Here is a 15322-nt window from a genome sequence, read left to right as displayed (position 1 = left end):
AGTTTTAATTCTTATGTTTGTGAAGTTTAATTGGAACAATTTGAAATAATATTTAAAAGATTGTGTTTTAGGAGAAAGTTGCAAAAAGAAACTAACTTTAAAATTAAAATTAGTTGATGTTTGTTTATTGAAAATTAAGATATGAATTTGGTATTCCTAATTCAAAACTAAAAATTAATATTACAATTTTCAAAATAAAACTTTTAAATAAAAGAAGACGTTTTGCACTTTTGCTTTCATAAGCTAAAAAAACCACTTTTATCTATACTTAGATTAAATATATAAACATGATGCTAGTTATTACTATTTACTAACTTTTGTTTTAATATCAGATCTTATAATCGGATTCATTTTTTTAAATCTATCTTGGTAATTTATAAATACAAATCTTGTTCAATATTCAAAGAAGTAAATATGTATAATGAGTAGTATTCAATGATACAAATCTATCTTTAAATAGCATTCCTAGGGTAAATTAATCAAAGTAAGAATTGTACTTATGGCATAGAGACATAGGGGTATTATGGCATAGAGACATTATGTCTCTAAATCACTACTCATAAAAAAAATAATGCATGTGGATATTTTTAATGAATTAAGAATGCTAATTCAGATTTCTAAACATAGGGGAGTGTTATATTGCTAACTCATAACTTAATTGCTAAATGCTAACTACAACTAAATAATAGCCATTAGATATTCAATTAAGGGCTTAGATCATCAATCCCTAGATGTCAATACGATCAACGGAAAACGTAAATAAGGCCATATGATTAATTCCAAAAAATATCAATAGGAGTAATGTCAATTAACTACATGTTTAGTTATAACTACTCCCTCCGCCCCGGCTAAGATGACACATTGCTTAGCCGGCACGTGATTTTAGGAGTTATTGGTTAAAGTGTTTAATTGGAGAGAGAAAAGGTGGGTGTAAGTATTAAAGTAGAAAGATAAAGAAAGATAGATATTTTAATAGGAGTGAGAAAAAGTGATTGAGTGTATTAATTGGAGAGAGAAAGTTTCCAAAAAAAGAAATGTGTCATCTTAGTTGGGACAAATTAAAAAGGAAAACGTGTCATCTTAAGCGGGACGGAGGGAGTAACTTTTAAAAGAGATCCCAAAACTTTATATTCATATAACATATATCAAATTAAAGATAATTTCATAAGGACTCCAACGATATCCTACATGTATATGTTCCGACATCAAAATTTGAAAAAAAATTCGAAATTTTTTTATTTTGCGTACAACAGAAATGTCAACATACTATATAAAATAAGTCAATATAATACATGTAGAATGTCAATATAAGCAATGGGTTAACATTCTTAAAGCATTGCTTTGACATTCTCAAAACATTGTGTTGATATTTTCGAAACACTATATTGACATTTTCATCCAAAACCCTAATTTGAAGTTTTTTTTATCTTTTTTTATTTTATTAATAAAAATGAAAATTACACTTGTAGACCATACATTTTCTAAAATCCTATGGCCTTAAATTAGTTGTAGTTAGCAATTAAATGATGAGTTAACAATTGACCACTCCCCTCTAAACATAATATCCAAACTTAAAATTATTTGGGTTTCTAAATAAAAGTTTGAATTTTCACGCAAAAAAGTATGGAAATAGGGCATATGCAGGTAACTTAGAGATTACAGGGAGTTTCAGATCTTCCCATCCAAGATATCAACACTTCTAGGTAATGTGGTTTAGATATAATCTTATTTTGTCGACAATATCAACGCATATTCATTAGGTGGTATAGCCATCTATCTAAACAGTTTTTAGCAACATGAGTCATTAATGAAAAACGCACAAGAAAATTTCCAATTAAGACTTGTGACAACCTGTTACAGAAGTTTAAGCAAGACAACTAATTTCCCAAAAATAAACAAAATAGCAGTGTAACAAATTACAATAATTTTCACTATTATATGCTTAACATACATTTATCATGGTGATGAGAATATAAGATGCTATCTATTCAATACTTAAAGGCCCTGCTCGGTTGCCTATATTCAGTCTCAAGATTGCTCATGTTTGGTTGGTCATATTATATACCTCTGACTCAATCTGAGATTGAGTCCACGACGAATAGTCATGAGATAAGATAAGTCACCCGGGCCGACCTCCTATGACAAAATTAATCGTTGGATACAAATAATTAGCTTTTCAGGGGAATGATCAATTGTCAACTCATCATTTAAGTGCTAACTACAATTAATTTAAGACCATAGGATTTTAGAAAATTTGTGATCTACAATTTGTCACGTGTAATTTTTGTTTTTATTAATTAAATCAAAAAAGATAAACACAATGCTTTGAGAATGTTAACACATTGCTTACATTGACATTCTGCATGTATTATATTGACATATTTTATATACTGTGTTTATATTTGTGCTGTACGAAAAAATTAAAAAAATTTGAATTTTTTTTAAAATTTTGATGTTGGAACATATGCAAGTGAAATCTTATTAGACTTCTTATGAAATTATCTTAAATTTGATACATGTTATGCGAAGGAATAATTTAAATAAAAAAAATTATGCCACTAACTAATAAACTAAATGATTAACTGTTGGGAAACGTGGTTAACTAAATAATGATAATCATAAGACTTGGTCAATATCTAGACCAAGTTTTTCAAGCAATTGGGCCTTTTAATCTGCGGGCATAATGTCGGCAACGTTGGGCCTGCTTCGTTCAAGATCCTTGGGCTGGTCAGAGAGCATATCCTGTGTCACAAATAAATTGTCTTCCGCAAAATTATGTGATGCAGTACATGAAGTAGACGCCGAAATAGGCAGCAATTACTATGTGTTAGAATGACTTGAAGTTAGCACGGTGTATTCAAATCGAGCTGAGAAGTCATTATGACATACCATAGCTATAAAGCTTAACCCTAAAAATCGAATAATTTATGTGTATTAATTCACACTACGTCTATGAAAGAATGACTTGAAATTCGCACGGTGATTTGAAATTGGCACAGTACCATAGGTATAAGGTTAAACTCTTGTAATTGAATAATTGAATAACACACTTAGATGGGCGAAGCTCAATATCTTTTCAATAACGAAAAATAGTGAAAAAGATTATAACAAAAGTGTTATACAGGAAAAAAAATATACAGTCTGCAATATGAGCCATATTATTGCAGCAAAAAAAGGTGATTTCGACGCCTTGGTGGCCCCCACACTCCGGCCCGACATCATGTGAAGGGCAATATATGCCCTATTATTATTTGAGGATTGTGTAGTGCATTTGGGCCACCAAATTAGTTACGTAGTAACATAGAATTGGCTCTAATTTGATAGTGTTTTGAACATTAGTGAAAATCATTATCCATTAAAATGTTATCTATCTATCTATGCATATATAAAAAGAGGAGTTTTGGGGGTATTTATAGAATTACCATTTAAGCTTAAATATATAATTTAGATACTATAATGTAGATATTTAAGAATAAAAACTATAATATAGACGTGGTCTTCCCATGCTTTGAATCATTTCACACCTTCCATTGAATATTATTAATACTAGAAAATAAAGACTCCGAATCAACATAAAAAACTATATAATTTATATAGAACTGATTTAAGCTTAAAATTAGAATCTAGACATGCACATGGAGAAAAAAAAAAGAGAAACATACAAGTTTTGGCCTTAATTTTGAATAATTACAAATTTTAGGCATAAATTTGAATATTTACAAATTTTGAAATGTCCTTTCTTCATTAAAATTGATGAAACGTAGTTCTATTAAAAATTTTGCTATTAGCGTTAATTTTAATGTTTCATGAGAAATTTGGGAATAAATGTCTATGTTCATGAAATTGATGATGAAATGGCCGAAAGTTTTAATTGGCTGCCATAAATATTTATATAATGGGCTCAAGGATTTAACTATAGTTAATGGCCATGAACTTCATATTTTGAATGAGATATATACCAGTAACCTTTATGATAGATACTCCATATAATTGTTATTACATAAAAATAGGCAAATTGCTATGAGATTTCTACTTCAGAATGGATCAAATCAACATACGCAATAAATATATAAATAAAGGCTAATTCTAATAAACTAATTTAGATCATTAGTTTTACCATAACTAAAACACTCAAACGTTAGGAGAAAAAAATTTTAGAAAATGTCAATTTTACATTTAATGTATAATCATGAATTTTAAAATTTAATGCACAATCATAAAATTCTATCAAATGTTGTTATGCATAGAGAGATGTAACCGTTATTTACTCATAAATATATAACTTTTGTCGTATAATTAATTGGACCCAATATTAATAACATTTTTTGTTGGTTTTGATATTTACAAATTTCGTTATTAGGGAAGTTAAAAAGTTTTTATTTTATTCGAATTCTAAATGAGAAAAGTGAAAAGTTTAGGAAGACTTTCGTAATTCTTTTTTTTACTATAAATACATGGCATTTGTTATGTTATAATCCACACGTTCCTACATTTTTTTCATTACATTCTTCGATGAAATTTCTGCTGAAATTTACCCACTTGGTATTCTTCCCCTTCTTCATCTATATTATTATAACATATTCCCCTTCTTCATCTATATAATTATAACATGGAATCAGTTTCTATTTTATGATTCCTTTTTGTGGTTTATGTGATAATAATGTTTTGATACGATCATGGAGGCCGTGCGTCAAAGATTTCAGTTACAGCTGGATTCAACCAAAATCCGTCCTATCGAGATGATATCCGAAAGCTATGAAACTGCCACCATTGTCTTCGTCTTGGAAACAGCTTCGCGTGGGTATCTTGCACATCCCAATCGGAGTCCGAATGAAGGAGTTATGGTGGTTTTACGGAAGTCGCGCAGAGAAGGCCGGGAGCTTCGGGAAAAACGCCCGGCCGAGCATTTTTTACTGTGCAAATCGCCCGGGGACAGGGAAAACGCCCGGGCCGGGCATTTTGGCATGTGAAAAACGCCCGACCGGGCGATTATGCCGATTTTTTTAGATTTTGTGGGCCAACTTTCTATTTTTGGACCCATAGTATAAATACCTCTTGATGTCATTTCTTTTCCTTAGGTTTTTGTTGAATTATATGCTTGAGAGCTTTGTTTCCTCTTGGAGAGGGTTTCTATCCAATTCCTAGATTTAGGTTGCTTGAATCCATCAATTGCTAGTTCAAACATGGGATTTCCATCAATTGCTAGTTCAAGCATGGATCAAGTAGAGGTATGCTTTGAGGTTTGTGGTTTCCCTTGAAGATCTAGCCATGGATGCATGTTAGTTATGTTGTAAGTGTCTTAGCTTGCTTCATCAATGACTATGTATCTCAATTTTCACCCTATCCAATGTTATTTCCTTCTTTGTTTATCTTAGTTTCCTTATTTCTTGTTGGGTTGCCATTATTGATACAATAGAAAATCTACTTCACAAAAATATTAGATCAATCACTTACAAATTGGGTAAATCCTTGGGAAATGGATCACAAAATACATGGATCCACATCATTTGGTATCTAGAGCCTAGTACCCACTAGGTGTTTGATCTATTGTTGCTTTGGGTTGAGTTATTTTTCCTTTTGTCCTTTGTTTTTGCTCTGTTTTGTTGGGATGATCGGATTGATCAATTGTGCTTAGATTAAGCTGAAATTTGGTGTGTATGATCTATGTTATGTGACCTACGTAAAATTTCATCAAAAAATTCCTTCGTTTGCCTAGTTAACCGTGGAGATTAACATCATTGCCCTGTTTTGGCATAGTTGGGGAAAACCATACAAAACATATCCAATCATCAAATCTGACTATATATGGACATTTTTCCCTTGATCTAGACTTGTTTGGGAATCTATCCACCAAAATTCATCCCAAATTGGGCGCGGGAATCAATACCAAAAAAAATCATAAAGATCAGCCAAATTTCAACAAAAGTGTCACCCCTTGTTTGTTTTTCTTTGACTTGCATCTTGCTAATATGTGTTTATGGCTTTGTCTTCTTGATTTTGTTGACCAAGGAGTATACCTTGATTGATCCACCTCAAGCACTTAAATCTTGGAATTGGAGTTGTGAGTGTGAGTGAATCCACATTTCTCACAATATTCTAAGCCTTTGTCGAGAGTTATTGGGGAGTGATTTGAGGGGGGGTTTGGGACATCAAGGTTGAGTTCATCTTCTTAAATTCTACTTTCTTTTATTACTAACCTCTAGGACTAGTTCCTAGTGATTGTTTGATTTGTAGGTACTTACTCTATGCCTCCTCGCACCCGGTCCAACAAAATGGCGCGGACAAGTGCGGAAGGGGAGGAAACAAGCATGACTCACCCTATACCCGATGGGGACTGTGAGCATGATGGCCCGAATGATGAAGGAATTCAAACAAGAGATGATGATCCAAATGGATGTGCGAGTAAAAGACTCCATTGCTCGATCAAAAGAATCCGAAGCCCGCATGCTTGCCACCCAAAACACATTATTTGAGGATTTCAACACCTTGAAGGGAGGCCGCACATCTAGGACTCCTACTTCTAGAGGTAACTATCTACCTAATGTTGCCCCGGAGGAGATGATGGAAGAAGTGGTGTATGAGGGATGGCAACGGGGGAATGATAGAAATAGAGTCAATCACATGGAGAATGATCGGTTTGGGGGAAGAAATGGTGCTCATGGCCATTTTAAAGGTGACTATGAATCAAGGTACCATGGAGATGGGCTTGATAGAGGATATAGTGGGAAACGAGCTCCCAAGTCTCATGGAGAGTGACATTCTAAGAGGGTGAGAGATCATGTTAGCCATAACGGGTTTGAGAGACCAATTGAAGAAGAAGTCTCATATAAAGCTCGATTGAGGCCTACCTACCCACATGGTGGTGTTGACACAAACCAAAGAGGTAACTCATCAAGTAATTTGACTACATCCTCTTCTTTCCATATCTCACATAAGTCTCTTGATGTATATGGAAATATCTCCTCTTCGATGAGCTTAATCCAAATTAGTAGAGAAAAAGAACGAGAGAGAGAGAAAAGGCTTGAGATTGAATGTGAGTCTAAAAAGCCAAGAGAGCGTGACAAAAGACAAGAGTGTGAGGTGCAAAAGTCAAGAGAGAGTGGTGGGGGTGAGAGAAAAGAAAAATATCAAATGAGAGAAAAACCACAAGCACAAGTGAGTAAAGGGTGCTTGTTAGATTCTAAGGTCAACCTTGGGTGGGCACCAAATGATCCTTTGCCTCTTGCCCTTGGTGAGGAAACTAAACCCTTACCCACTAACACTTCTTCTATGTCTTTTTGTGTTCATGAATTTGTAGGAAATTTAATTGAAGGCATGGAAGTGAGGCATCATGTTGTACATGGCTTGGAAACTACTCACCCGGAGAAGGAACAAGAGGAACGAGGGCAAGTGGATGAACTCCTTGCCCAAGGTTCAAGTGCACTATCCTTATCTCCTTGTGATGTTTCATTGAATGAGATTATATTAGAGAAGCCCCTTTGTATTGATAAATTTGTTATTGATGTCTTGTGTAAAAAGTGGTCTCATGAGCTTGAAACTTTGAATGCTAAATCTACCTTTGCACCATATATTGATCCTTTCTTGGTAAAATCAAGCATTGAGAGACATGACATTTCTCTTGTGGCTTCTACCTTGAATGTTGGAGTGACTTCCTTGTATGCTAAGATGCCTAAGCTTTCATTTGTTGGTAATTTTGAGCTTCATGTGTATGTGGGTGAGGATAGTAAGACCAAGAAGAGTAACGTGGATAATGACTTTAGAACTTGGTGTTTGCTATGTCTTCATTGCAAAGTGGTTAAACCCTTCAATGGGATTGGAGTGTTCTATGGTCGTTTTGTGAAGGATTTTTCCACTCATATGTCTCTTGTTGATGCTGTTGTGATTAATGACATAAAATTGCATCGTTCTCATGTTTGTGGTATTATTTTAAAATTGTTGGAGCATTTGTGTGGGGGTAATTTGGAAACATTTCTCTTGATACTTGATGTTGCTTCTCATAAGTTCCCCATGCATGATGTTGTTCTTACTCTACATGTTGTGCATGAAGGTATATGGATGCATTGCTCATATATTTTTGATCATTTCTTGAAATTGTTGGGACAATTGAGTGAGATCCCTTGTAATAAACTTGGTTTGTTGGTTGAGACACTTTCTTGCAAACTTAATGTGAATTATCATAAACCTCCTCTATATCCTGACCTAGAGTTTGTCAATTTATGGAAGAGAACTTCTTATTTGAGCAAGAATGGTGTGTTAATGATTGAAAATAATTGTTCGTTGCATGAGCGTGGGAATAAGATTTTTGTGCTTAGGCCTCTCTTGATAACTTTCCATTTTTGCACCATATGGGGACCCTTTCTTGTATATGCCTTGTCTTGACGAGAATGCCAAATCTTTTGTGAAGATGTTGAAGGACATGGGTATAGATAATGTGGAAATGTTTGAGGCAAAAAGAGTCAAATTGTGTGAAGCTTGTGTCTGGCATAATACTTGTTTTCATTGCATGACAATCAAGCCGTTTAGTGGGGTTGGTATCTTTTATTGTCATTTTTTCAAAGACTATGCATCACATGGTTTTGTTTGGGACTTCAATGTAAAAGATTGCCTGGGTATTTGTTTCAACATAGCTTATGTATTAGTTTTTGAGCTTGTTAGAGTGTGTCCACCGTCGTGGTATAGTGACTTCTATTAGAGTCGTTAGTGGTCTTAATCTCTATCATCCTACATGGATATTTGATTTGATCTCGTGTTATTTTATAGGTGTACGGAATCCGGATTTGAGGGCAAATCCTTTCCAAGAAGGGGAGGATGATATGACCACGGGTGCTCGACGTCAAGGGTCCTCCCTTCGGCGTGAACCATGGGTTGATTGGGGCCCAAAGATGAAAGAGAAGACATGCCAAGGATCCAATAAAGCTAGAGGGCCTCCCGAGGATGCGAGGAATAGAGAAGGCTCGGATTTGAGGACAAATCCTTTCCAAGAAGGGGAGGATGATACGATCATGGAGGCCGTGCGTCAAGGATTTCAGCTACAGCTGGATTCAACCGAAATCCGTCCTATCGAGATGATATCCGAAAGCTATGAAACTGCCACCATTGTCTTCGTCTTGGGAACAACTTCGCGTGGGTATCTTGCACATCCCAATCGGAGTCCGAATGAGGGAGTTATGGCGGTTTTACGGAAGTCGCGCAGAGAAGGCCGGGAGCTTCGGGAAAAACGCCCGACCGGGCGTTTCGCTTGTGAAAATCGCCCGGGGACAGGGAAAACGCCTGGGCCGGGCATTTTGGCATGTGAAAAACGCCCGACCGGGCGATTATGCCGAGTTTTTAGATTTTGTGGGCCAACTTTCTATTTTTGGACTCATAGTATAAATACCTCTTGATGTCATTTCTTTTCTTTAGGTTTTTGCTGAATTATATACTTGAGAGATTTGTTTCTCTTGAAGAGGGTTTCCTATCCAATTCCTAGATTTAGGTTGCTTGGTTCATCAATACTTAGTGAAGTATGGATCAAGTAGAGGTATGCTTCAAGGTTTGTGGTTTCCCTTGAAGATCTAGCCATGGATGCATGTTAGTTATGTTGTAAGTGTCTTAGCTTGCTTCATCAATGACTATGTATCTCAATTTTCACCCTATCCAATGTTATTTCCTTCTTTGTTTATCTTAGTTTCCTTATTTCTTGTTGGGTTGCCATTATTGATACAACAGGTTTGTATCCTCAATTCGCTTTCAATTGTTTTGTGATTAGTTGTTTTGTGATTGAGAATTGTTCTTTATTTTTGATATTAAACTCTTGACTTTGTTTTTCTAATTTATCAGATGGTGAAGATGGACTAAAGGTAAGACAATCGGCATTGTCCGTGTGTTTATTGGGAGCTATAGGTTCGGCTACTTCGTTGTTGTGTCGCAAGTCAGAATGGGTTGGTAATCGTTGTATATTGACGGGAATAGTGGGATGAAAAAAATAAATATTGAGGATGATGAATATCGATAGTAATTTTATTTTATTTATGTTGATTTATTATTATTTTTGTATATTTATGTTCCTATTATTGCACACAATTACAAATGTTACAGATCTAAAACCCCCAAAATAAAACAAGTGATCAACAAAGTAAAACTGAACTGGGACGGAGGGAGAATTTTATTGATATTTGGCTCATTTGTCGGTCATGATTAGTATATTTTAAAATTAAAAGGTTAAGGATTTAGGTTTCAAGGTTTTTTCAAATTTATCAGATGGTGGTGAAGATGGACTTTAGGTAGGACAATCGGCGTTGTCCGTGTGTTTATTGGGAGCTATAGCTTCGGCTACTTCGTTGTTGTGTCGCGAGTCGGAATGGGTTGGTAATCGTTGTATATTGACGGGAATAGTGGGATGAAAAAATAAATATTGAGGATGATGAATATCGACAATAATGTGATTCTTGGTGCAAATTTATCATTTTATATATTGATTTATTATTATTTTTGTTTATTTATGTTCCTATTATTGCACACAATTACAAATGTTACGGATCTAAAATCCCCAAAATAGAATAAGTGATCAACAAAGTAAAATTGAACTGGGACGGAGGTAGAATTTTATTGATATTTGGCTCATTTGTTGGTCATGATTAGTATATTTTAAAGTTAAGGGTATAGGATTTAGGTTTCAAGGTTTGAGTTTTTATTGTATAGGGTCACTATATTGCAATGAAATGAAGCTCGACAAGGATGTGTCTCACCAGTGCAATCCTAAATCATAGCTTTTGATAAACAATATCTTAAATCTCATTAGAAGAAGTGGTAATTATACATCCTTTAGGTTTTTTTTTGTGTGATGTAAATTTACTTTATTTTTTAGTCTCACGGTCAGAGTCATTTTTCCATTTTACAAAAATAATGTACAGTATTATTTTCCACGTATTTATATTTTAGCTGAATCCTAACTTCCTTCGTTTGTTTTTACCAAGTGGGTCATATTAAAACTCAAGCAAAAAAAACCGTTTTTCTCGAAAAAAATGGAGTAATATATATAGAGTTTAAATGATTTATTTTTCAATTTTAAATGCAAAACGATTAATTCATATTTTTACAGAATTAAATGTATCATTTTCAAATTCGTTATTGTTTATCAGTTTCAAATTTGTTATTGTTTGTGCTGTCTCTATGTTGAATTAATTGCTTAGTTTTGCTTGTGTTGTGTGAATTCATCTTGGTGATAATTAAAATTGTGATTTATTAATGAATTTGAATCTTTAACAACGACAGTTTCATATATATATATATAAATGTAATTCACAAGAAAATAATAAATGTATACATCCATTTAGAATTTACTACAATTGATTGCATATTAATTAGAGAAAATATATTTCCATCATTTTGGTGCAATTGTACGTAAACTGGTGGCAACAATACAAAATCAATTAATTCAAATTCTTTTTTATTACTAATAGATTATAACGTGAAATTTTGATATATGTTCTTATTGAATTCACAGCAATTATTAACCTAAAACTGTCCCCTTTCTCTCATTACAGTAGTGATTGCAGAAAATAATTTGCTTAAATATTCAATGGTTTTTATTATGTGAACAAATAATTTGTCCATGCAAAGTTTCCATGAGTAGTGTGCGGATAAACAGTCTTCTGATACAAATACAGTAGTAACCTAAAACCTATTTACTTGAACAGGCACCCCTTGCTTCTTCCCGGACTCAAGCATTGCATCCAAAACAGCAACATCTCGAGCGCCTTCAAGATAAGAAAGGCGAGGCTCCACTTGGTAGTTGCCATCCTTCTGCAAATAAATCAAAAGAATTATGATACATCAGAACCCAGTTGAAGAGGCATCTTGAAATTGGTTATATATCACCAAAGAAAGGAGTTTTCAAGGAAGAGAACATAAGGATTTGTACCAAGCCATCGGAAACGTATTCATTACATCTAATACACTTCTATTCTAACACAAATTACACAATCTGAAGATGTAAACAAGAGCAAGAAAAATGAACAGTAGCTAGTACCATATATGAAGGATCTTTAGATTTGCCAGTGAAATATCTGAAAAAAATGTTTTCAGCTCCTCAGTCACGCCACTGAATGGGTAAAACCAGCTTTTTACTTGCTCATCAGCCGTATAAATGAGAACCTATGATGATATCAAGATCCATAAAATATAAGTTTGCAGAATTTCCGAGATATGATTATTGGTAAGTACTTAAGAAGAATAGTTTGCATTGTTTTGACGATGAAAATTGAGAAAGATTAGATGATAAGACACTCTTTCTTAAGTTTCCTATCCTAATTAGGCTGGTTGTAGTAGGTAGTACGAGTATCGATGCATTCTGATTACATTCTGATTCTATTTTTTCTTTATACTATAACAGTAATAGTTAAAGACAAGAATACGATACACTAATTCTCTAAAATCTAGTTGTTATCTAAAAATAGCTCGACTTAAAGAAGTCTATTAAGCCAGAAAGGACTAGATAGTTTATTTACCGTGTATCCATGCTTCCCATCTTTGCTACCTCGCTCAACTTGTAATGTTCACAATTCGCCATATCACCTGAGCCAGATTGTGGAGAGTGTTTAACCCTCAAACTATTAATATCACAATAGAGAACTTCTCAGGACACAGAGGGTCTGTACTCTATACCTTTGGAGATCTAGATGAAATTGCCATCACAAAAACTCCAGAACTACCATTCTCCAGTTGACTACATGGACAACGGAATAATAAACATTATCAAAGTGAAAATACTAAATACGACAAAACTAAAAAAAATTGTAGATGAATGCAGTGCACAGCATTAAAATCTTACATCGTTGAAGAGACGTGATCTGGACCAGGCAGAGTTGAATCAACATGAGATGTTACGGCTGAAACTGAAGTTACCTCACATCCAACAAGCTTTTGATTTGCAAGAGATTATCGTAGCCAAAAAGCAGATAAACTGGTGTCAATAGAACACGTAGTACAACATAGCAGCTATTGATAGTCAAAGGTGTGGATCAACTTTTTTTACGATATTGTAATTTTAGAGCATGGGATATTTTACAAGATTAATATGTTTTTTACATGAAAAAGCATAGGCTTGTTAAGCTCCAGTGGCAACTCGGAAGTTGCTTTCTCTTCAGCAGACAATCTTACATTTTTATGCAGTTAGTTTATTACTACTATTTTTCTTTTAGCCAGAAAGACTGAACATTAGAATACTTATACTAAATTTATAATTTCTGATAATAAAGAAAAGATAGAGTATAATCAAGTTTGAAAAGAAAAGAAGGATAAACTTAACGCATGTTAACTCACCATCCTTAAGCCAAAAATGAAATGGACACCCATATCTACAATGAAGCCTCCCTGCCAAAACAGGAAACCTTCTTAGTCCAAAGAATCAAAGTTTGATTCAAGTGGTCTATTTCTCATGGTAATACAAAATAGAGGAAAATATTACTGCATACAGTGTTGGATATTTTAGTGTAATTGGATTAACTTGATTGATCAGTATTGTCGTAATGAACATCATATAAGTCTGGAGGTGCGGAGTGCACGTTTATTTGAATTCATTATGATGTTAGATGAACGGGGGTCCGGGGGCAGCGCCCCCGGGTAGCGGGGTCCAAGGGGCAGAGCCCCTGGCTGGAAATTTTTTATTTCCAACGAAGTTGCTGTATAAGAAATTCATCCGAAAATGTAATTTCTGAAAGTCAAAAAACTAATCTGCAATTTCGGAAACTTTTTGAAAATTGGTTATTTTCGGTTATTTTCCCAACAGATGCACTGTTTCATCAGCAGATGCACTGGTTCGTCTTCTTCAAAATCTGATCGATTCTTCTGGTTCAAAACACTCTTCGAAAACATTAACATACAGAAGCTCTGATTTCTCTGAATTTTATCCGATCAAATATTTTGGTAGAACCACCGAAATTGATTTGATCTGAAAGTGATACGACTTTCAGATTATCCGTTTTGTTCAATATTCAAATTCTCCCTAACATACAGTTTTGAGTCTAAACTTTACCTCGAAAGTGTATGAAAACAGCATATAATAAGACAACAATTTGATCTACATCACACATTTTTGTCAATTGTACGATAACGCCGCCGCTGCGTGGTGCGGAGCAGCCGCGGCGGCTATTGCTGGACAGGAGACAGCCACGGCGGGGGAGAGAGCGGCGGCTATGTGGCGAGGACAGGGCGGAGCAGCGGTCGCGCGGCAGCCTATTGTGAGCCTCCGCGACCGCCGCCGGTGGTCAAAAACGTTTTTACTCCCTCCGTCCCCCATAATTTGTCACCATTTGACCCGACACGAGTTTTAAGAAATGTAGTAGAAAATGAGTTGAAAAAGTTAGTGGTATGTGAGTCCTACTTATATGGTATATTAGTTTTATAATAAAATGTGAGTGAGAATGAGTTGGTATAATATGAGGTCCACTACCAAAAATGGAAAAATTGAAAGGTGACAAATTTTTAGGGACGGACGAAAATGGAATAAGTGACAAATTTTCTGGGACGGATGGAGTATTTTTTTTTAATTTTCTTAATTTATTTTGTAATGACGTGGCGGAAGAATTTTATGGGACTGTGCTAATTGGGCGGAAGTGTTTTTGTGGCTATGGCGTGGCTGTTCCGCCTCTATTGTGGACACTCTAACATGAAATATTAAATTTACAAGATATATTTACGTAGTTTAGGTTTCCATTAATATTTTCTACTACAACTTTATTACTCTCTATTCTTCTTCATTTAATCGAAATCAAAATAAAAAAAAGAAACACGATAAATGATACAATATCATTGCAAGTATACTCTAAATAGTGCATATTAGTATATAAATGCAATAGAAAAACTGCATTTGAGGCAAAATTTTGAAATTTAGTAAAAATGTGACAAAAGATCCCTTAAATGTGATCATCCATGATAAATATTAGAAATGAGTCACTCATCCCTTAAAAGACTTTATAAGGGGAATAATTATCCATATTTATATAGACAAGTTAGATCATCACCAAGTCAAATGTGGGGGCAAGATTTAAAAGTTTTAATAATAAAATTTATGGAAAATCATAAATATGCAAACTCAATTGTTTATTATCTGTTTTTATAGTCCACACTTTATTTTTATATTTTTTAATGAGTTACATGGATTAAGATCAAAAGCCCCTAAATCCTTATTTCAAATTCAAAATATGGCAACGCTTGAAAAATCTAAACAATGTGAATTTATTTGGGCCTTCCGGTAGAGGAAGTTGCAATCGACTTTCCTTGGATAAACCACTCTCCAAACTAATCAACATTTTTTAAAATTTTGATCATTGAAATGTGCCAA

Source organism: Salvia hispanica, chromosome 5 (assembly GCF_029641045.1).
Source record: "Salvia hispanica isolate PSC_SH4W2 chromosome 5, Shi_PSC_v1, whole genome shotgun sequence".
NCBI lineage: Eukaryota > Viridiplantae > Streptophyta > Magnoliopsida > Lamiales > Lamiaceae > Salvia > Salvia hispanica.
Note: the sequence above shows the minus strand (reverse complement) of the source record.